At 39.0% G+C, this 25669-nt stretch overlaps 1 long non-coding RNA gene across 1 annotated transcript in view; it reads right to left on the bottom strand.

Annotated features, from left to right (window-relative positions):
• Positions 1-619: 619 nt before the first annotated feature.
• The window catches only part of LOC140368065 (uncharacterized), a 39469-nt gene continuing 14419 nt past the window's right edge, over positions 620-25669 (bottom strand). The window contains exons 2-3 of the long non-coding RNA XR_011928145.1: positions 11999-12032; positions 620-679 (exon numbers count right to left, since the gene is read on the bottom strand). This is a non-coding gene — a long non-coding RNA (uncharacterized lncRNA). The remainder of the gene's footprint in view (positions 680-11998; positions 12033-25669) is intronic.

Here is a 25669-nt window from a genome sequence, read left to right as displayed (position 1 = left end):
CTAAATGTGTTGAGAAAAACAAAACAAGAAGAACAAAACAGACAATGTGTAGTTATTGCTTGAGCATCAGGATTTAATAACTAAAATCACAATGAAAACAACTCGTGTGTAGTGCCATATCAATGTGCACACTTAACATGCTCAAATTATGTGTAAATGCCGTTTACAAGGTGAGACCTTCTCCCTCTTAAGTTTTAGACATTTGCACATTGCATCAGGCCTTGGACTCCTTCCCAAAACATTATGAGTTTCGATAGACCCACAACCAAATCGTCAGTAATTGGTTGATATTTGAGAAGTGAGGGGCCTGTTTCCCCTATGTTGAATTCATTTCCCAAGAAACACCCTGAAGCCCTTAAAACCCCTTAACCACCCCCACTCCAGCACACACACAATTATGAACGGAGGAGCACACTCGCAGAGCTATCCAAAACAAACAGCCTTTGGCATTTGTGAAACCACGCTCCAAAATGAAAACTGAAGAGTGAACAAATCTGACAAAGAGGAAAAAATAACTAAAACACACAATTTCTAAGCGATTATGGCAGCTCAAAGATACTAAACTGTATGGACATTCCATGATTGTATAGTTATGCAAGTATAGATATAGATCTATCTATTCAGCCCAGCTTTCTTCAGAATGAAAGGATAAATGAGTCACCCCAGGGCCTCGATCCAACTGCAGGTGAAAAACAGACGAGAGGTGTTACAGCTGGGTCCACAGAGATCGTGTCTGAGTCCGGCACAAAATATGGTTACAAGGTCAATGGTGTAAAAGGCAGTATAATCGGATCATCTCGAACAACAGCTTTGGTGGAGTACCATGACATTCAACAGGGTGCTAAATGTGATAGCAACTGAAACATGTGCCAGGGAAAGGTTTGTTAAGGACAAGTAGCATAGTTTGATGTGGCTGAAGCCAGGATTCACACTTCTTTCCACCAGGTACTTCTATTGGTCAGTGTCCATTGTGCTCCAAGTAAACAGAATTGGATTTAATAATAGTAAACCGTGAACTCGAAGAAGCATATAGTAGTAGATACTGTCATTGTCGGATTTGGAACTTTTTTCTATTCTGTTGGCTGTAGGCGTAAGTAATGCTCAGGTTAAGTGTGTCGTATGTCAAAGTTGACTATTTCACAATTGATTCTGAAAAAAAAAAGGGTGAAAAAGCAGATAGTGGTTGCCCATGATCAATGTTTTAAATCTGTAGACAGACTTTACTTTTCCCGCAGAGTTTTCTCACGTTTATTTACAGTTTAACCGACTTTAACCAAGTATTTATCAGTAAAACAGTTTATATTCCAAGAGTAAATTCAGTTGAATGAATCTAAAAAATGAGGTTTGTACCAAGTATGGTTAAGTATGATTAAATCGAGCAGTGATGAAATAAAAATGTTGGGGATATCACCCACCCGTAACTGGAGGGACAATTTGCACTTTGTCACTTTTTTGTTTGTTTGCTTGCTTGATTATAAAAAGTCAGATACTTGGATGACAGTTTTCATGAATTCTGTGCCAATAATTATATTAAACCAGTCAACAACAAACCCAAAATCCCCGTGTGAAATTGGACCAGTGCCAGTGTAAAAGGTCTCCTTAAACCATTCATTTTGCATATAAAGTTTTATGTGATCTAATAGTGATGCGGGCAACATGGCACTCCTTCTGCTTGACTGGCAATGTGTAATTTAGGAGCTTTTAATCGAGTAACTGTAACTGTATTAGCATTGTTCCAACACTCAATGATCCACCGTTTAAGGTTGTACAGAAACAAGCAGAGTCAGTGAACCGGCTCTGTTTCTGTGTGGAGTTTCCTGGCAGCACTTCTAACAGTGTTGAGGCCCACGGTGCAATCCAACAGAAAAGGCCAGTCTGTCTCCACTCTATCTCCAAGAACCATATGCTTCAGCGCGGCACACTGCACTTCTGTGAATGTGTCGGCCCATATGTCCTGAAACGCAGCATCCAAAATCTAACCATCCAGATGGCAGAGCATCACTTGGCACAATGCTTCCTTCTACTGTCACAGGATATTACTGGAAAGAAACAAGACAATACATATTCATCAGAAGGGCTTTGGAGACCACACCACAGGCCTGGCAATTACAGAAGATCAGACTCCGAATCTAAAGAACACACCAGAAAAGGATGACTCCTACATGCAAGGCACCGAAGTAAACAAAATTCAAGGAACTCCGTATGAAACTAACACAGATTCTTGTTGTTTCGTGTTTGTCAGGTAATTTGAGAATTGGAATTCCTATCCACTTCATTACTATAGCACATTTTACAAACAAAAAGCAGTTTCCAAAGTGCTGCACAGAGTCAAGCAAAACCAGCTAGTCAACACAAATAAGCAGACAAATAAACACAATTTAAAAATAAACCTTTTGTATTTTATTATTTTATTCTGTTTATATTCGGTTTATATTCTGTTTTAAGACGAGCCTAAAAAAGCTTCCGCTGTGGGGGTCGTTCGGACTTGGGGGGGCAGAGCGTTCCAGCGTTTAGGACTGACCACAGAGAACACCCTTAGGCAGCCCAAGCTGGAGCTGGGACTCGGACATCAGAGCGCATGAAGGGGTGTAAATTTGTATGAGGTCTGCGATGTAATCTTTAAAAACAAACAATAAAATCTTAAAGTCAATTCTAAAGTGAACAGGAAGCCAGTACAAAGACACTCCACAAGACTCCATGTTAAAAACAATAATACAGCAGCGTTCTGGACAAACTGCAGATGATAAAGTGCATTTTGGTTCATTCCTAAATAAAATGCATTGCAAAAACAGAAATAAATCTCTGATTTTTGTTATTACTTGTTTTATATTGTATGTTCCACACTATAAGAATATCAGAATATTTAGTTTTCAGTTTATTTTGTAATTGAAAGCTTCCCTTCACAAGCTTATAGCCATAACCTATACAGCTGACCTAACCGGGCCAATTTAAATAATCTAATCTAGCCATATACATTTTAACGTCAAGCTTCAAGTCAAGTTTAGTGAATGCAATTGTCACTAAAGCTGTATTGACATTCAGCTCACATCCATATAGTTCCTATTCATCTCGCTCAAGACCTTATTCACCGATGACGAAATAGAAAAATTCCGTAGGTTTTATTACATTTTCAATGCAATCCTCTTCAGGTCACCTGGCACTGCCCTCTGCGGCACGACTTTCATTTTCACTCATCTCTGCCTACATGTAATTCCACAGATGCCTGAGTGGCATCTAAATGACATGAGAGAGCGGCCTCACATTTATTATATTTTAAGTAGATTTTTTTTACACACAAATTAAGTAATGGTGTATACAGTAGATATACATTTGCTTGTAATTTTAATTGCACACCACACTATGCCACACTACCTGGCATTGCTTTCACATGGGTGGACACAGATGAGCAGACGCACACAGCAGGTCCAGATTGCAGACAGCGACGCCCTCTGCTCCCTGTCTGACCTCTGAACACTCACAATGGTCATGTGCCAAGACACAGGCAGTTAGACAATGGTAAAGACTGACAGGGTCTTTCACGGCATGAACACACAAGTCCATTCATCAACAATCCTTAAGAGAGTGGTTGGAGAGTCTGCTTTATGCTTTTCTAATTCGGACTTTATTTGGTGTATTTGTACTTGCAGTAAATATAAATTACAGTTTTACACCAATCGAGTGGCCGGTTGAAGAGAAAAGTTGAAAAAGCATAAGATTATGGATAATTTACACTGAAGAAACTACATTACATATCATATTTTTATTTGACAACTGAAAAAAAGTGTGTGATGTCATCAATTACAAACGGGAAGTAAAATAATAAACTTTAAAAATGTGCAACTCTGGGATGAAATTTGTATGATATTTAATTGTTTTTAAAATATATTTATCTTAACTGCATTTTGCCCAGCCTAAACTAACATTTTAAAGACACGTTTTAAGCCATTTCTGTTGGATTGACATAATATTGCCTGAATATTGTTACTGGTAAACAGAGATATTATTTATGTAAACATCGCCATCAAATCCAGACCAAAATGAACAAAGACCAGACCAAACAGAGGGTTGGATGGGGACTAGTGTGACTATAACACAGACAAGCAAAAACTCAGCAAAGCACATCAGACACAGCCTTAACAGGGACACTGCTGATTGCAAAAAGCCGGCTAGACTGAAGAGTTTTGTCAGGAAACAACTGATTATGTACACACTGCATTTCAATTATAAGTCAAGAAAAAGAAGCAAGAGAGACCGTTTCTCTTTAGCTTTGGCTTTAAATATGTTAGCGGTTATTTAAGACGCTAAATTGACTGCCTTTCATAATGATACAAATAATGCTACACGCCTATGCAAGCTCTCATGCCGTCCTTTGGGAAAATTAATTATCCACCGAGATTAGAATTAATGTGCAGAGCTGTTAATTGGTTATGTAAAAGGCACATTTCCACTGGATTGGAACCAGTCACTGGATTGAACATGCCTAAGTTTCGGTGACCCTCCAGTAAGAAGCACGCAGTTTATCGAGAGAGCAAGAGAACGCTCCACTTAAAAAACAAAAACAGGAAACAACTTTAACAATGTTAATACAGAAGGAAATATGTTATTGTCAATTGGATTTATAAACTGCACTTTATAAACTTCCCACTAGATTAATACATTTGTTTGTGATATAATGGAGACTAAACCATGTTTAGGTCTAAAGGTCCCATATTTTACTACATTTCCCATTCCCTAAGTATCTTTAATATTTTGCATTGTGTAACATGCATAACACAATAGTTATGAAATACCACCCATCTCTTGAAGCAAGCTCATCTACCCAGAAATGAAAACAGCTAGTGTGGGTTTGGATCAGCTTCTTCGATGCAGACATGGTCTCTCTGACAGGATGAAAACAACTTTTAATACTTTAGGGACTTTTTGTGGTAATTAACACTAATTGAATGTTAAAAGCTTACAAAAGTTGATTTAGACTAATATGGGAAAATGTAAGCAGCAAGTGCTGCCCATTGGTCGAGTGGTTTAGTCACAGCACAAATATGGCTCCATGTGCCGCAGTGTTGTAAGCTCAAATCCCGACTCATGGCTGCATGTCCTCCCTTCTCTCTCATCCCCAATTTTACACTTTCCCCTCCGGTCTAAAAAAGCCTACAGGCAAAAGTGTATGCTGTCAGTGGGAGCTTATTTGTGTAGGATTCTAAGCAATTAGGGCAGGACGCAGAGGCATCATTACTTTGGCGTCCCAGTGGAATAAAGCTATGCAGTATCACCACTGAGACACCCAAGTCAATTCCCACACTGTGGAGCCTCAGCTGCAGAGCACACGCGCACACAAACGCACACATTTCACAAACACCTCGCAATTAATTCCTCTGCATCACACCATCCTCAGCTCATCTGTCACTTCTTTGTCAAGTGTCACATGATGACGACCAGGAGAAACAACAGACATCCAGGATTTAGCTTGTTTATGTGGTCAAAGACCCACAGGCCTCTTCCCTCTGAACTGTGTCTGGGACCAAGCCGGGTTCAAGCGAAGTGAATGAACACTTTAACAAACGTTTGGACTTGCTTATTAGTGAAGGGGCATGTTCAAGAGGTATAACGTTTCTGGTGGAGGTTCCGCTACCCTCTTGCCTCTGTGGAGAAATGCTTAGAAGATCACACAGTCTGGCAGTATGGAGATTAATTAATTTAGTAATTAATTTAGCAAAGTCTTTTCAAAATCTTAGATTTACCATATTTAGTTGTGTCCCATTTAGTTTGGTAGTCTCGGGGAAAAGACCATCCATGACATCACTTTCTATACATCAACTCAAAACAAATGATTGTTTGCAGTGTAGCTTTAGTTGACCAATTCTGCCATTAGATTTTGAACAAAAGGTTTTAATTACCTATTATTATGGTATTATAATGTCATCTTTAAGCCTTCAAGAGTTATATAAAGTAAGCACTTAATTAAGTGTACATAAGACAGGGGCACAAACTAAAGTATTTTTTGCATATTAAATTAGTCTTGCACTTAATGTCAAGGAAGAAAATATCAAAAAGTGAAAGTTTTTGCATGAAAACACTGCGATGAAGTGGAAAATGGGTGAGAAGTTTAGGAGTAGATTTTTTTTTAATTTACAGTCTGTCAACTTAAATGTTTAGATCATCCTATCAACATATTTACATCATGAGACTATAAATACAGTTATAATGTGTATGTATTTTTTAAGAGTTGTAAGTAAAAAAAAAAAAAACACAATAAAAACACTGCTTATATACGCAAGATAGATTTCCAAAGCAATTTCCTGAAAAATAATGCCAATAAGTTGAGCATTTTTACAGTCTGAAGTCACAAAAACATCTGACTAAGTAATGGACACTAAGGGCAGTCCTACATTTACACGAAAGCCCTGCGTTCCCACACCCAAGGGCTGCGGCGGAGCTAGAGTCATGGGATTTTGTTTACATGGTAAACACCTCGCTCTTGTGATGTGCACAGCTGCCCAGTGGGACCGTGCATGGGTGACTGACACTGGCATTAAAGACTAGTTCATTACCATTTTGCTTTTGCACTCTTTGACTTCCAGTTTCCCTAAGGAATGTCAGTCATGTTGAGTGAATCCAGATGCGAGTAAACCCCCACCTACAGCCTCCATGGCTCCTCCACAGCTCAGATAAGGATGCTCAAGAGGACTTTCTGTGGCTTGTAAAAGAGGAACAGTACAAGACACAATTGCCATATCATTCATACCAAAGTGAGGCCACAGCGGGACATTTTATCTGCTCAAATGTTCAAATGAAACTGAAACTACTTGGAGGTAAGAGTTTACTCTTTGAACGAGGAAAGGAAAAGCCAAAAAAAAAACACAAAAAACTGTGCAGATCATTAACAACGTTCAAGAATACTTTTTGAACGTACAACACAGCCATATTTACAAAAAGAATCAAGACTAATTTTCAGGCGTGAATACATTTAACTACACATCAACCAGCTGAGGCTAATTGAGCATAAAGGCAATGAAAAAACAATATTTCAAATCACACATTCATACTTTGGTCAGATCCAGAGCCCGAGCTGTCGAGAGGAGGAATTCTAAACTCCTCTGTTCCTTTTGCAAGAGAAAATGAAATGCCAAGCCTGGCTAAGGATGTAATGAAAAAGCGATCATCAGCACAGGCTTTCATCAGCACGGCATTCAAGCTTCACACTGTACCCATCTCTATGTACGCTGAGGTACAAGTGTGACAGACGTGGGAGATGCAGCTAAATTAGTGGCGCAGAAATGTACATGGGATCTGAAGTTTTTGTGATTGACCTCCTGCAAACCCACCAGGAAAATATAGTCTGTTAGTTGATTCATTAGCTGGTGGCATTAGTCGTACAACATTTTTCTTCGTTCTTAGCAAAAATGAGAATGCACGAATGACTTAGCTTGAAATTTAGGTGAGTTTATGCCTTTTTACATACAAATACGCAATGCTTAATAGTTTTGAGGGCAAGAACCACACTTCATTGCGCACAGGCCACGACTTTAGTAAACTACAGTCATATGAACCTAAAATTACTTTGCTTACAACCCACATATATGTAATGTATAATACTTAAGATATGGATTTTAATGACCGGTAGAAACAAAAACACAATTGTCTGTTGCAAGTCATTTTTGTTTGTTGGATGAAGAGCTCCGCGCCAAACTAAGGCAACAGAGATACTGACATTACCCGTCATCTCTTCTCTGGTTTTTAAGTGAGTTAAGAGTATTTGTGTGATGGTTTAGCCTGCCTTCACAGCAGCAGCTTCCCTTTGAGACACAAACGCCCCCAGTAACACCACCCGGGACTATACAAGCCCCGCAAAACAAACTCATGCTTTCCCGTTCGTCTCTGGGGGAAAACATGCCTAAAAAGGACAGTGGTGGGTGAAAAGCATAATACAGTGTATGTAGCTCATCAGAGAGTAAAATAAATGTGTATTGTATGAACACCAGTGAGGCATAATTTCACATGTAGAGAGCACCAATTATCTCTTTATTATACACCAGAACAATAAAACACTGCTTAGCTATTTTTAGAACATAAGAATAACCAAAACAAAACTGGGCAGGACCAGACAGAAACAAGATAAATAAATACATTAAAATTAGAAGATCCAAAGAAAAGACTGTTAACGCATATTAAGTCAATTAAATTAATTCTTTAAGAACACGAAGCATTTTCGTAGATTAAGTCCAAAATAAAGGTCCCTATAGTTCAGTGTCTGTAAAATGTTTGTTTTCTAATTAAGTTCAACATAGATTTTTTGCTCTATTGCGCATGTTGATGATGGTAAAGTAAGTTTATTTGTAGAGCACAATTGGTACACAAGTCAAAGTGCTTCACACAACAAGAAAAATTGCATTAAAATCACAAAGACATGACAGAAATCACAAAATCGTCATTATGTTAGTCCAGTCCTTAGTCCTTAGGCTTAGCTTGCTGTTGCATTTCACATTTCAAAACTTGTCCCTATTCAAAAGATATAATATAATAGTTTGCCTTAAATGTTTAATCTCAGTGGTCCTAATAATAATAATGACCAGCAGGCTGAGAAATAGATTTTCAAAGTTAGGGGCCAGGGGGGTCCACTTCCTAAAAAAGTTAGGGGCCCCCCAGCAATTTCAGGGGCCCACAAGCGCGCGCGGCATTGCGGCGTCATAAGAACAAGATACATTTTTTTGTTATAAACCTCGTTATTAGCATGTAAAACAATTTAAAGTACTTTCATCTTTTATTTGACATGAAGGAAGAGCACAAATACTGAATTCCTATAAACCAGAGATCATGATATTTCAATGCTGTTTAGTTCAATATAATAATGTTTCTTAGATACTAAATAAATACTGTATACAGCATTTGACACAAGGAGATCTTGTGGAAATATAAAATATAAAATCACAGCCTACAAAATAAACTAACATATATACATTGCCCCGATGCTAACAACTCCAACGCTTTGGATACTTCCACATTGACACAGCTTTTGTTGCAAACAACTTTAAAAAGACCGAATTGCGGACTGAGTAGATTGACGCCCGCCGACCTAGATTTCACGTTTGGGGCAAAATTAGACCGGGCATTTCCGAGTGCAACCGAACAATACCGAACGCAGCGGCCAATCGGATGCCCGCTTTCATCGAAATTAGATCACGGACACCGCTCGGCCAATGAGAAGCAAGAAGACTGTGAAGTGGGCATGTCTGTCAAAACGAAACTTAAGCGATAAAAAATGCCCCAAATATGACCAAATTACTAGTTAAATCTTGATTTTTTTTTCGAGGAATCTAGATACAGGGGCACGACGGGCCCCCTCCTAATTCAAACCCCGGGCCCGCCGGAGATTTGACTGCTTCCGGGCCCCGGGCCCCGGGCCCCCGGCCCCGGCCCCCCGGCCCCCGTCTATTTCGCAGCCTGACCAGGTTATTCCATAGAGGGTTTGTTCTTCCCTTGTGGGACAAATATTCCAAAAGGACTTTGTGGTGGCCAATCCATATGATGCCTCATGCAAGGTGAACTTGAGGGGCTTTGACAAAAATACATTAACCACAATTTTCTGCCATAACAGCAAGCTCTTCCTGTTTGTTGTTTATCCCATGCTCTAACCACCTCACACAGGAGACAGAAGCCATTCTTCTGTGTTTTAGCAGACAACTTAATTAGCCAACAACTCCAATATATGTTGACACAGCAGCTTTGGTTTAATAAAAGACTTTTATGAGACTTTTAAATGACATTGCACATAGAAAACAAGGCACACGGCCTCACATTAGTGATGGAATTTTCCATTAAATCCACCATGATAACCGCCCCTTGAGCTATAATTGTTCATAACGCAGCATAAATCTCCCCAAGTTGAGTGGATAAATATTGTTGCTCCTCAAGTGGCAATAATTATAACAGGCCAAAAATAGACTTGGTGAGAGGCGCAGCATGACATAGAAGACATAACCAGAGGCTTGGAAGCTTAACAGAGCAAGGTTAAAATATTGGACCTCATTGCAAAAATGCAATTTTTAAAAATTGCAACACAATGTACATCTTTGTTAACTTTTTGCTTTGTGTATTTGCAAGACTGTTGAGAAAAGATGGTTTGAAAGAGGAGTCAAGGAAGCTATTTTTGTTAAAAAAGAAAGACCTTCTTTAAACAGAAATGGAGGGCTTAGGTTTCATCTTCCTGTTATTTATAATGGGATTCTGAACCCCTGGAAAGGTAAAGGACATTCAGATGCTAATCAGGTACTCAGGGTGGTTGAGCCAGGGTCTCACAAAGACAAAGAGGTTTCTAATAGCCCATTAAGATTCTGAATAGGCTAGCTCGGTAGATACAAGGGGGAGTTTCTGTTGAAACAAACAACTCTTTCTACTTCAGGAAGGCTCCTCCCAATGGGCGGGTCTTACCACAGAACAGTATTAATATCGGAGTTCTCGACCTAAATTCTGTTATTGACAATGACTCTTGGATGAGAGTCGAAACGTCTATTTTTTCAAACTGAGTCCAGATGACTACAACTGAAGCTTTTTCTACTATGGAACACGCCTGGACGAATGAGGGATTACACCGACAGTTATAGTAGCTATAAATTAAATTTGTGTTTCATGTCACATCACTTAAAATTAGAAACTTGTTTGTATGTTGAGTGAGACCAGTGATACCAGGGCTGTCCACATTGTCCCCTACAGGACACGATTTAGGGCTCCCTTTTGTAGTGGTGTCCGAATGTCCAGCTGGTGAAAAGTAGTGCACTCAAAATTTCCAACAATGCAGCTTGAAAAGTAGTGTCCAGCGATGGTCACTAGACCGGTCTATATACACCACAATACATTGCGAGAGTTGGAAAAACCACAGCGAACAGTGGCAGGTCTTTAGCTGGACACAACAGATTGACGGAAGCAGAAGAGCTGTTTAAATGCACTGTTGACTTGTGAATATGAACAAAACACTCTTAAATCACACTGCAGAGTAACCGTTTTATTAAAGAAAAAAACAAAGTTGTATGCGTTAGTTGCTTACTTCAGCTTGAGCTCACATCACAGGCCAAAAGTTGAACAATCCACTCCGTTTGTTGTTGAATGTGAGAACCGTATGTATGATGATTATTTGTCCATTTAAAAAAAATTTTTTTTTTACAGAAATACTTTTTTTATCTGAACTTTGCTGAATTTTTCCCCACTCTGACACCAAAGTCAAATGACCCGCGGCGAGGAGAAAGTGTGTCCAAATCGCTCTCTCAGGAGTGGTCAGGGGACGAGTGTGGACATTTGGACAAGCAGCCCTGGTGTTAGCTCTGTGTGCCGTTCACTTTATCCTGTGTCTTCGCCTTCGAGGACTTTGTTTCATACTCGCGGTCCTCTGTGCTCTTTCACACAACAAAGCTCTGCTTCCCAGTCACACTCAAGTTTAAAATATGCCGCTTTCTTTTCTGTTGTGCTTTTGTTTCATGTGTTCTGTGTGCCACAGATTCATAGGATTTTTATTAAATATGTCAATTAAACAAATTATTCGAGGAAATAAAATAAAAGTTTTTTGTAATCGAATGACTTGCTTAATCGTTGCAGCCCTATAATATTGTTATTATCGTTTTTATTACCGACATTGTCATTCTTATTATCGTTGTCATCAGCATTGGTCTTCACGCACTCTTTCATACTAAGGAGGATGAAGAACTCTGACCTTCAAGTGCTCTAACCACAGAACCACTGCTGCCCTTTGGTACTTTTATAAAAAAAAATATTCCAAATCTTGAAAACCAGCTATTTATTACTCAGAAGAGGAAATAAATATGTAGAGTTTACATAGAAATATAAACTGGTACTATAAGTCCTCATGCTATTTGAACTGTATTTCTGCAAATCACTTTCAGAATACTAGGCTACATCTCATTTGCCAGTTCCTACCATTGTGGCCAGTGACAAATACATATTTTTAACAGAAATTTAATGTCAAAAATGGTAAAACAATAAATGCTCTTACTTCCTCAGGGCCAGATGAACGGCCTCACACGCTCCTAAAAAACAGAAAAACATAGTTTTATTATGGATTTTTATACAACACAGTCAATGCACACAAAATATTGCACAAAAAATAAGAGATTATATCCTAATGATGTCAGGTGAAAAGGCTCAGTTAAAATGACTTAGGGTAAAATGCTGATTTCTTAAGCGTAACACTTCTCCATGGCAACCATTTTTTATACGGCCCGTTGAAAAATGCAAATTCTCAAACACGAGGCCCGGAGGTTCAAACCACTGTGAACAGCATTAATCATTCAAGAAAACCAGTGAGCAATGCATGTCAACTTTGAAACATGCGACACCCACACAGCGGGTTTAACACACACACACACACACACACACACAAATTACCCTCAATGGAGCCATTTTATGAGTCAGTCTAATCAGACTAGTGGCAACTCGCAAACCATTATCAACTACTCTCATTTCAAACAGCCTCCCCAGCCAGCCATCAGTACCTGTTTTTAAGTCAGTTTATTCACTTTATTCCAGAAGCCCGTCTGGGCACCGGCATTCCACATTCCACTTCTAGTATTAGTTAACATACGACTGCAGACCTTGAGAAAATAAGTTCTGTGTAGAACTTATTTTGGAATTTAGCTAAAAAAATATATAAAAATGTTTATTATGTTAATAATAAAATAAAAACAATCAGAGATAAATTAGATGAAATTACCCCCGCTATTAGCCCTGAACTAGCCCAAGCTGTAAATCTAACGTCCCATATAAATCCACCTGTAAACCTAGAAAGGTTCACAGCTGTTGATCAAGCAGAGATAACTTCAGCCATTATGTCCTCTAAAAGCTCAACTTGTGTCCTAGACCCCATTCCAAGCAGACTCCTCAAAGACATTCTTCCCCTAATTATAGACCCTATTCTTAATATAATAAATACTTCACTCGAAAGTGGCTATGTTCCACAGTCCTTCAAACATGCAGTCATTAAACCTCTTCTGAAAAAGCCTAATCTAGATCCCGACCTATTGGTAAACTACAGACCTATTTCAAATCTTCCCTTCGTCTCTAAAATCCTTGAAAAAGTTGTAGTAAAACAGCTTTGTCGCCACCTGCAGGACAATAACTTATTTGAAGTTTTCCAGTCAGGGTTCAGAGCCCACCACAGCACTGAAACTGCACTAGTTAAAGTCACAAATGATTTGTTATTAGCCGCTGAGGATGGACTGGTCTCAGTCCTGGTCCTGTTGGACCTCAGCGCAGCGTTTGACACCATCGACCACAACATTCTACTGCAGAGGTTAGAATGTGATGTAGGTGTTGGAGGAACAGCCCTCAGCTGGTTTAAATCCTATTTATCTGATAGGTTCCAATTTGTTAATGTAAACCAGAGCTCCTCACCATGCTCTAAAGTAATTTACGGTGTGCCACAGGGTTCGGTACTCGGTCCAATTCTGTTTACTCTTTATATGCTACCATTAGGCAACATTATCAGAAAGCATGACATTAACTTCCACTGCTATGCAGACGACACTCAGCTGTATTTATCAATGAAACCTGATCAGAGCGATCAAGTAGACAGACTTAGTACTTGTGTGAAGGAGATAAAAACCTGGATGACACTAAACTACCTGCTTCTTAACCCTGAAAAAACCGAGGTCATTGTGCTTGGCCCTAAGCATCTACGAGACGCTCTATCTGAGCAGATAGTCACACTGGACAATGTCAGTGTAGCCTCCAGTTCTACTGTAAGAAACCTTGGAGTCTTATTTGACCAGGAGCTCTCATTTAAAGCTCATATAAATCAAGCTTGTAAAACAGCCTATTTCCATTTGCGCAACATAGCCAAAATCAGAAGAATCCTGCCTAAAAGCGATGCCAAAAAACTTATCCATGCATTTGTAACGACTAGATTAGACTACTGTAACTCCCTGCTTGCAGCGTGTCCTAAAAGCTCCATAAAAAGCTTTCAACTGGTTCAAAATGCAGCAGCAAGATTACTAACAGGAACAAAAAGAAGAGAGCACATTACGCCGGTGCTGAAGTCTCTTCACTGGCTCCCCGTCGAGTTTAGAATCAAATTCAAAATTCTACTCTTGACCTACAAAGCCATAAATGACATGGCCCCATCCTACCTCAAAGATGCTATAGAACCATATCATCCAAACAGAGCTCTTCGCTCTCAGAATGCTGGCCTTCTGGTGGTGCCAAGAGTCTCTAAAAGTACTGTAGGAGGTAGAGCGTTTAGCTACCAAGCTCCTGTGTTATGGAATCAGCTCCCGACCCATGTTAAATATGCTGACACAGTCTCTTCATTTAAGTCCAGGCTTAAAACGTTCCTCTTCGAAATCGCTTATGGTCAGACTAGTTAGGAACAGAAACATAAACCCACAGCTTCAGCTACGCTGCCCTAGGAGTAACTATGCTGGGGGAAGTATGACAGCTTGAGCACTATCCTCTTCTTCTTCTGACTACTTATGCTATCAAACAATATTTATTTTTTGATTCCACTTGCAAACTGTTCACCGCCTTCTTTTCTTTCTCTCACTCCTGAGGACCTGTGGACCCAGATGCCCCTCCCCTGGTGAAGTGGTCCCTGCCCTGTGTGGACGGTCCCTCATCTGCCTGAAGAGTGGGTCCAGCTCACTTCCGACGGTCCCTCATCTGCCTGAAGAGTGGGTCCAGCTCGCCTCCGACGGTCCCTCATCTGCCTGAAGAGTGGGTCCAGCTCGCCTCCGACGGTCCCTCATCTGCCTGAAGAGTGGGTCCAGCTCGCCTCCGACGGTCCCTCATCTGCCTGAAGAGTGGGTCCAGCTCGCCTCCGACGGTCCCTCTTCTGCCTGAAGAGTGGGTCCAGCTCGACTCAGACGGTCCCTCTTCTGCCTGAAGAGTGGGTCCAGCTCGACTCAGACGGTCCCTCTTCTGCCTGAAGAGTGGGTCCAGTCTCCTTGTGTCCGTCTGTCCGTCTGTGAGAGTCGGATCTCTCCTTCACTGGAACTCCTCCAGGTTTCTACGCTTTTTTCCCAAAGAGGTTTTTTTTGTAGTTTTTCCTGGCCGAGAAGGAGAGTCTAAGGACAGAGGACCCTGGGACATCGTCCCTCGCCACCACAGACATTGTCTGACTTCATCGCCACCACAGACATTGTTGATTCATTTCTCCCTGTGGCCCTCAGAGGCAACTGTTGTTGTGATTTTGGGCCTTACAAAAATAAATTGATTTGATTTGATTTATCACAGAAAAGGTCATTTTTTAGGTTTATACATTTAACTTTCTGTTTATAATTGATGACACCACACTAGGAAATTACCCAGCAAACACTGAGCAAAAACTCATCTGATGTCACGCGTTTTTTTTTTTTTGACAAATAAAAATATATAAGAGCGACTATATTTTGTTGAATTAATCTTTAGGATAAGCGGAAAAAAATGGATGGATGGATGAATGAGTGTCAAAAAATTAATTGTGTAAATGCAGGCAAGGAAAGTTTATTTGTAGAGCACAATTTGTACACAAGGCAATTCAAAGTGCACACAACGAGAAAAAGAAAATGCAATATACACCAAATAAAGTCAAAATAAGAAAATATGCATCATACGCACTTAAACAGGCCAATCACGTGGGCCCACAGGCAGGACTGGAACCAATCACAGAGCAGCATTGTGGTTTGGGCGGAAGTCAAAACAACAAAATACAAATATGACGGCCGTACTTCATACTATTTTGGGAGAAGTACGGACTGCTTTGTTTTTCAAAAACGTGCACAAAATGACACGTTGTGCAGTTGTGGATGAGAAATAGGACTATGCTTTTCTGAACACTGGATTTAACACAATTTAGATTATTCCGCTTCTTCCGCTGTTGTGACGCTTCGACCAATCAGCATGATGTATTTGTAACGTCTCAACGGCTTTCGGTGAGAGCCTTCCCAGATTGATCCATGTGAAGAACTCTGATATCCTGAATGGTATTTATTTTTTTGGTACCTTATCCGGCATTAATCATTATCTGGAAAACGAAATAATTAAAATGTTCATAATTTACATTGAGTACCATTACTTTGAGTAAAGACCATGTAGCAGTCATCATTCATTTGTGATCACACTGCAAAGAAACTCTGTAACGTGCTCGCTCAGCACCACTTGACATTAAAACTGGAGAGAGGGGAAATTTACCACTGTAACTTTTGTGATGTTCTTCTAGTACATTTAAACGGTACCAAGCCCTAACAGTCCTGGATTATGAAGTAGTCCTGATTGAATAGTCTCAATTCAGTCATCGTTTGGTTTCGTTTCTGCTGCCTTGTTAAATACAGGTTTAGGACAGTAGTTTCTGTAGTTTTCAATTCATTACAACCCAATTGCAGAAAGACACCCCAAAAGGTGGTTTTGTGTGAGTCCAGGATATTATTGCTTCAGTTCATTGGAATTCAACGCACTTGCCCCTTCTTCATAGCCCTGTCCACTTTTCTCATTATCTTTGCTCCACATTTCCCTCTGCAAACTAAACCAAGTGTTTTAAGTAAGAGGGGTTGTGGGATTTATTTTACTGGGCATGCTTTAATCAACTGGTATTATGCATTCATCCAGCCATCTGCTAATCGACCCAGCAGTAAATTAAAGTTTGCGTGAGTGGATTAAGTCTCAAGGACATCCTGTGCTGTCAAACAAAGTCCCTCCGTGTTTCCAAGTTTATCGCATTAGCCGCGAAAACACTGAAATTAGATTCTTTTCAGGTAAAACATTAGTCAGCTTTCAAAAGAGAAAATACTCAGATCAAAAGAAAGTAGTCAGTTTTTCATAACGATTTCAGCATTCAATGGCGCCATCAACCGTAACCATGATGTTGTTGCTGAAAAGGTAAAATAAAACATTTCAGAACTGAAAAGCTGCGCAAAGTTTTACTTATCTGAATGTGATTTAAAAATGTATCACAAAAATGCTCAAGTTGAAATATTGTTTGAGATAAGATATTTGTCCCACAATGGGGACATTCCAGTGTTGCGACACAAATTAGGCTGGAGTAAATAATAAAAAACAATACCAACATTTCAAACTATATCTCAAAACCAAAGAATACAGATTTTGATGCCTTAAAATTAAGACAATAGAATGTCATTTTCAACACAAATAATAGTAGGTTCTCCATGTGGTCTTATAGTTTTGATGAAGCTCAAGCTTATTCTAAAACGCTTCAAGATATAGTTTTAGTATCAATTTGTATGAGATTTTTTATTCTTTTTTTACAACCCTACTGCTGGGTGTGTCCAAATATTATATTTCTCTTTGGTGTTGGATTACACTTGAAAACATGTGTAATCATTATTACTGCCTTTATCCCTCAAGGATGTAAATCCAATAAGTTGAGGAGTTACTGAGCATTCTTGGCATCCTCAGCCCTGTAATATTGACGCTGGTATCAGATGACGGTTGAGAGCGAAAGGCCAAAGAGAGGTATTGGAGTGTAAAGAAATGGGAGTGAACTAGACACCAGATAGTGTTCACAATACTCTCAGGATGGGGAACATTACAGGCCCTGACAAAACCAGAGGAGGGAGATTTAGGTGCGAGACGGGCAAACTCAAACCTGTGTTATTCAGTAAACACACACCTTGTCTTCACGGTCGCAGCCGGGCCAAAAGCCAGAGCTGAACACCGTGATGCCATTTTCAGGTTGATGTGTTTTTGATCGAAGAGTATGTTGTGATGCTTTATTACACTGCAAGTCTTTTAACATCATGAGGGAGCACACACATGCACCCACAAGTGCACAGAGAGGGGAGAAGAGGAGGCTTGTAAATCACTTTTTCTGGCTTGGTCTTATCTGAGAAATGCCAGCTATGAGAGCAGAGAGGAAGAGGGAGCCGCGGCGAGTCTGTGCACTTCTAATGGTTTGCATGAATTTGCTACAGAAGGAGGTTTTTGAGTTAACACTGCAGTTCATGATGAAACGGAATGAAACAACAAGGTTTGCAACTATTGTTTGGAAATTACACAGGTCTAAATGAATGGGGTCACACACAGGTATCTTAAATGATGAAAGAAGGGCACCAAATATGTGTGGCCTGCTACAAAAGGTTCTCCTTTTCCAAACGGGGCATAACAAACAGCAAATGCAGTATCAGTATAAAACCCAGTGGCTCAGTGGCTCCAAGTTCAGCTCAGACCAGTGCAGTGTTTTTTTACTACAGGTATTTCACAATCAGAAAAAGATTGCCATTGTAACCCAAACCCACTTGTTTCAGCAATATGCCGCCACATAAAGCAATGAATAATAGTACATTATAAACTATGATAAAAAGTAAGGCATACATGAAAAATAAGCAGTTGACTAAAATAAAAAGACAGATGGGATGTATATTAATTAACATTCGCTGTCCTCAAAGTAAAACAAATACAAAATTAAATTAAACTTGAACCATAGAGTTTCGGAAAAATCTTCATTCAGAGAGCCTCTCTGTAACTTCTTAAATCAAAGAGAAATTCCAGGAGGAAATAGTATTATTCCCCCCAAAGGCAATTACCTTCATCTTCATAATTCCCTTAACAAACAAACAAACAAACAAACAAACAAACACACCAACAACATCAATCGTACAATTAATATCTACTGCACTGGATGTAATATATGTGTTGCATAAATATGTCCTGAATATATTCTTTGACGTATATACTTCACATTTCAAGTCGATAGCAGGTCAATTCTATAATAAATGCTCTCAAGTTTTGTGGACATTTCTGTGCATGATTTATTGTCAGTCGTGTACTCCTTCCACCTATTCTGAGTTTACGTCTTTTGTTTTTGCTCACAGCTGCTTCGACTCTGTGGTTAATCTACGGTGGCATTATGAGCGCCTGCACTGGAAGCCTCGCAGACATGGGATTTCCTTTCACATCCAACTGAGACTAAAAGAAACTTGTGGAGAAGAGTGTGAAAAGATGAGCCCCAAACATGCACAAACATCTGTGCAAAGACACAAGCTGAGAATACAAAAGATCAATAGCTCAAACACAATGTAAACACAATTCTACACGCAGCTTCAGAACCCCCTAAGGAAAGAATACAAAAACGGCTGTGGTGCTCCCCTACATCGTCTGTAGCACTGGGCAAACAGGAATGTGATGGGACCTAATTACAATGTGGAGTCTGAAGTGCATCCGATGAACATTCACAGGTTTTTATGGCTCGCTTTTGAAGACGGGAGCAATACAACCTGCCTCGGAAACCAGACTGCACACCGAGCACAGATGGGAAACAAATGTGCCCCATAATTTACTTGGAAAATACACTACATTTGCCAGGCCTAACTAAAAGTGTTAAATGAAACAGACTTCATTCATTACAGTCAAGTTCTGAATACCAGCCCAGAAAACACATTTTCTATGCATTTTATTTAGTCAATAAAAGAAACAGTAGTAGTCAAACTGATTCTGTGTTCAATAGTGTGCCGCTGGTCTTTGGAGCACGAGGCATGTTTATGAAGGAGAGAAACAAGTGGGATTTACAAAAGAAGTATTGATTTTCCCTTAGTTTTATGATTGTTTTGATTACAAAATATTCAGTAGTTTCCCACAAACCAATATTTCACATTCCAATTGTGACATTGCGCCCTATGAAATAACAAATGGGGGGACACTGAAATAGAGAATAATTTTGTTGTGAGAAAATGTTATATAATTGAAGTCTACATGCCACCAATTGCATTTGGTAGCCAGTGGCAACAGATGCATGTTATCATAATCTAAAACTGAATACATATTACTGTATTCCTTCCCCTCCTTTAGATGAGCGATGCCCCCCACAGGCACAGGCAGGCAAACAAACCCACTTGTTGCATAAATGGGGGTTCATAAAATCACGATGGCTGACCACACTGGTGCATTTCATCATGCAGCATATTGAAAGCTTTTCAGATTCCACAGTTTCTGCCGCTACGCATCATCAAGTCCACTGAGAGCTCAAAAATCCCATAATCCTCGGACAGAAAAGGCAATAACAGAGTCGGTGCCCGAGCAGAGAATCAGAATGATTCAGCAAGAAGTCCAACTTACTGCGTTTTGGTTCTTGGGTTTAAATAAAATAAAAGTACTATTCCAGGTTAAGCCTTTAAGTTTATTGTTTAGGAATGTTATTTTGCAATGTTTTGGTGGCATGTGGAAGGGGTGTGCGTAAATAAATACGTTTGTGTGGTTGAGTATCAGTTCAGATTATCAGTAAACAAAAATGGTTCATGTTGAGGTCACCAGTCCTTTGCACTGGTAAAACAAACATGTTTGTAATGACGTCTTACATGAGGCCATAACCACAACGTTCTTCAGGGGACACGGGACTTTCCATGGTTCCCAGGCTCTAGTGAGACGTTGGACCACCAGACCAGGGATGATGACACAATACACAGACCAAGTGTAGATAAGAACACATGAAATGATTGATGGCATTGGCCAGAGAATTTAATGCAAGTCTGAAAGAATCTGTCCATCTGACCAAAACAAGCTCTAAATTAGTCTAAGCTAATGAAATAGATGTCATCTCTGGAGTATCAGAATGAGGCAGTAAGTAAAACCAACTTGTAGTGATGGTGTGAAAGTGAGTGCCTGCCATCTTCTTCGTGACCTATGTGTTAACAATGGTATGGCTGGAGTGTGTTTACAGGGGAACTTGTGTTTGAGCTTTATCTACAACACAAAGAACCAGCTTTAAAAAGGTCATCAGGGGGTGAGAGTGAGGTCACAACTGCAGGAGGGATCAGTTGAACTACTGAACAAAAAGGTCAAAAGGTCATCCAAGTGTGGCATAAGGAAGGGATAACTCTTGTAGCCATTTAGCTGACAGTCCTAAGATGGATATGTGAAAGGCTGAGGAATAAGTGCGTAAAAGGCAAGTTTAAATCCAGATGTTTTGTTCCTTTTCTGAATTTTTAAATCACTTTTTTTAGAAACCACCATCAGTCCATTAAAAGGGGAAAATATGCGCAGTATAACATCCTCTTGCAAAGTTTCAGGGGCACACAGACCTCTAGATGCTCAGATTAACACCATTAGTGACAGAATTTTCTAATATTTTTCAGCATTTAAAAAAAAAAAAAAAAACACAAAAATTCAAGGGGACATATTACATTTCCTCTTCTTTTTTATTTGAAACTAAACTTTTCCCAGCCGACAAAAACGTCACAAATAATAGACAAAGACAGATTGTGAAGCCTGGCTCCTCTCCATAACGAGGTTCAGGAGGCGGGATAAGGTCACATCCGACACCTCTCATCTCTGTGTGCGCCTCTGTTGTGGGTTTTGTTACATCCTCACCAACTGTTCTGCCCCTTTGGCCTCAAACTCAGAACTCAGAATACATTTGATACTTAATTCATGTTCGCGTCTCTCCAGACACTAATCCGTTTTAAAATGAATAATATATATTGATACTCAAACAAAATAGCATTTGCAAATTCCAAAACTGTTTAACAATAGTCTGCATACCTATCAGAGCTATTATACAGACATGTGGTGAGATCATTATCAACCTTTAGGAGCAAAATGACATTCTGGTGGCGCACAGAGGCCGGTGGATAGCACATATGCTGCGCTTTATGTGAAGCTGGTCGCAGTGTTGTGAAATTGATTCTGGCTTCGACATTTTTCTGACTGTCCTTCATCAATGTGAAATCATCAATTACTTGGAAGGTTTTTTTTTATTTGAGTTCCACAGACTCAGTCAACTTTGGCTTGGGCGGAAGCCAACATTTTAGTATTATTTGTGTTAAATGCCACAGATTAAAAGCATTTATGTTCATGAAATCCTTACTAAAAGCCATCTTACTTTGTTTTTTAAAAGATCAAATAAAATAAAATCGTAAATCGAGATCGATCAATATGTTGAAAAAAAACCTCAACATTTCCCCCCAGATCACTCTACAATCTTTCTCTCATCACCATGCCATACTAAACTGTTCAGTCTAATAAAGCCTACAGGCCAAAAACAACTTAACAAAAAACAAATTTTATCTAAAAAATATATTTTTATCATTGTGGTAAATAAATATAAATAGTATATAAAGCCTTTTCCTTAGTATTAAACAATGCATTGTCCATAGTTAATTGTCTCAGCATTTATAGGCCTATACAGACATTGATCAACAAAATTATGTTAATTGTGACATGAAATTGCACTGATAAAAACATTTTTATAAACTATATAGAAGGAAGTGGGAACTATGTTATAAACATACAGTAGCTAGTCTAAAATAAGCCAGAAGCATTATAATCCTGCAATGAGAGCACATCACACACACATTACATTAGTAACACCATAAAAGGAGAGCGAATCATTTCATTTCAACGTGTATGAGTGACTTGCATGAGTGAAGAAGAATGAGTTGTGTAGATGTGTACATTCATCACTGATTTATTTACAATAATGGAAATGTGTTTTAATCCCTTTTATATCTGTGGGGGGATTTAGAAAAGCCCAACCAGGGACGGGAGTTGAAAATTAGCACTGGCTATAAACTTTGTGTGCGTCACATCGGCTGCAAGCTTTATTTGTAACTATGTATGATTGCATTGTCCCTGTCAAATAAATAAATAAAACATGAAAAGTGAAATTATCTTAATAAAATCTGATAAACCCTGACTGAAAAAGTATTCCTTGTGTCATAAAACAAATATAATCTATTTTTTACAACAAAGAAACATTTTTAGAGCATAAAACTAGACCAGAGACAGACAAGTCTCATGTCTTCAAACCCTGTCGTGATATCACAAGATGGCAAAAACAAAGATTTGTGGCGGCCCATTGCAGAGAATGACCACAGTATATCTCCACAGGCTGATGGGGCACTTGATCAATACCAGCAGTCTCTCAACCATTACTCGACTCTGATAAGATTTTTTGCTTTCAAACCTCACAATTTCATTCACACCTCTGCTTTTGGAACCACAACCTATACTCTCAAAAGCAATAAATCATTTGGCACTTTTTGTTGATATATATATATATATATATATATATATATATATATATATATATATATATATATATATATATATATATATATATATATATATATATATATATATATATATATATATATATATATATATATATATATATATATATAAATAATTGTTTCAACAAATGTTTTGTCCAATTAATGTACACTTTTCAGTCAATGGAGTTGTGTTAGGAATGCATGGGAAACATGTTCAGCTTTAATTATAATCTTAGCTTTCGAATTCTACAGTACATTTTCTTTATCAAGAAAAACCTTATTAGGACCCGTCACATGTTATGCAAAATTTACTTAAAGCTTTTAAACCACGATAGAAGATCGTTCCCTCATCAAAAACGTATTTAGCTTCAGTCGCATTTCATTAATCCTGTTATTTTGGCCCCGAGGCTCACAAAACACTTGGTTCCACATTTCCGCAGTTACAGATCTGGACGTCTCCTGTGCTATTTTTTGTACTTTATTGTGTACGTTTTTTTTTTAATCTCCTCTTTTTGTAAAGTTGTAGATGGCGTGCTAGCAAATCCTGATGAGGCCTGACTGATAGAAAGTAAAAGATCGATAAAATACATAATAAAATCTGAGATGCCAAAGTAAAAGGTAATCATGAGCATGTTTTCGTCACAACTGAGTCCAAAAGCATCGATTAAGCCTCCTGCAAACCTGATAGACTGGATTAGCAGCACCGTCTTGTACCATAATATGCTAATCAGTTTTAAGTCATGATGTAATAACATCAAAGGGGATTAACACAACTGATTAGATTCGGATTTGATGATGGAGTAATCATTAAATTGTTATTTTAATGATTATGGTGGCACAATTATTTTTTATTATTTTAGCTTCCATTAGTTCAATTGATCCGCTACACAAGCGCACAAGAAATTACACGTTTGCAACAGTAATATTATAAGTAGTGTAGTGAACCTCAAAACAGCAGTTGACAGAAAGAAAATGTCCTCTTGATGGGTTCAGTTGACCGGACAGCTCGTATTCAGACAATTTTCACAATGACAACAAGCCCTTTGTTGACATCTCTGAATCAAGTTACTGCTCTTCTGAGACTTCCAAGTTGGCAGATTTCCATCAATTAGACAAGAAATAGAGCACAGAGACACCCATAGGAACCAGAGAACGAGAAACACATTAGCAAATATAACCATTAATTCTTTGGAGGTTTGTGGGGCTATTTCAGTAAATGATCTTTTTTCATACTTATACTTTAACTAGTAGCCTTTATGCCAATTAAAGCATCAGTATTTTATTCAATACAGTATCAATCCCTGTCTCAAACCCATTTAAACTTATGTTCTCATGGGCTTTTGAGCTCACAAACCCAAGAGGCATCTAAGAAGGAAGTGTTTCTGTCGCACCTCATTTCCCAAAACATTACCATTGCTGTGTCTTTGATGACTGTGGCATCACACAATGTGATACTGGTGTTTTAGATTGAGAAAAGAAACTACTAGAAACCATCTATTCATGGGTTTAAGCTTTTCTGCTGGTTGGCAATAGTCTGAGGACTTTCAAAACATTGTATTTTGTATTGTTAATTTATATGACAACAGTGTTACATATTAATTATTCATTCTTTATTTATTTTGCACCTCGAGATGCATCATCTCATTTCAAGGGAGTCCATCACTCTGGAATCCATTAGAACATATGTGATACATGCAGAGAGAAAACATCACTCATTATGTATGTCTTTTCACTGTGGGTTGTGTTTGTTAATTGTCATAACTGTTTCAAATTATCATTCTGAACCCCATAGGTTCTGTTTACAGGACACATTTTAATTATGAGACGATATTAGTCTTAGTCTAGTTAGTCTAGTTAATCCTCCCGCACACTGTCAGGCAAAATTGATTTTGCCTGACGAAGGCCTAGACGCTGAAACGTTGCCTCTTTACTATTAAACTTTTATTTTGCAAGTTTGACAGTGTGCGGGATTTCTTTCCCTTTACAGCCTTTATTTGGTTGAAAATGCATTTAAAGTCTCAATAGAACTAATCATTTTACTTTAATAGAGTAAAATTAAACCCAAAAAATGTCAAATTGATTCCTCTGAAGTCTGTGCCAATCATACAATTAGTGCCAGCGGCTGTAGACCTCAAATTAAAAGCCCAGAACTGATCATTGACCATTTGAAATGACTAGCTCTCATTTTAATTAGACGTCAAGAAATGCCCTAGTCCTAGAACTGAGTATTGTTTGATGCAAGAGGTGCACAATTAAGTTTCAAAGTTGAGGTGAATAAATTGAGATTGCGTGAATTAAAGGTGCAATGGACGATTTTTCGGTGATTTGAGAACGCAGGCGGAAGTATCAGTCCTCCCCCGTGCGGACTGATACAACACACACGTGCGTTTGTTTATTAGCGCGACGGATCGCATCGCATCTCTCGTCTCCCGTAGATTTCCGTCTTTTATGAGTCAGCTCGAACTCTCTTTCTCCGCCTTCATTTTGTCCCGTACACTGAGGGAACTATATTATGATAGATCAATGCGCTTAGACACGCGGAACCATGCTGCTCATGGGGACGAGCCTCACGCGGCTGCAGGTGAGCGGTAGGTGCGTTTTATGATTGATACGTGGCAGGACTAATCGGCAGTCCACGCCACGAGGAAATAAGACTGAGATTTTGGTCAAAAAAATCGTCCATTCAACCTTTA

Source organism: Eucyclogobius newberryi, unplaced genomic scaffold (genome assembly GCF_026437365.1).
Source record: "Eucyclogobius newberryi isolate DKJ021-1_F unplaced genomic scaffold, fEucNew1.0.hap1 SCAF_2, whole genome shotgun sequence".
Taxonomy (NCBI): Eukaryota; Metazoa; Chordata; class Actinopteri; order Gobiiformes; family Gobiidae; genus Eucyclogobius; species Eucyclogobius newberryi.
The sequence above is the reverse complement of the archived record's forward strand: the minus strand, read 5'-3'. Positions and strand labels throughout refer to the sequence as shown.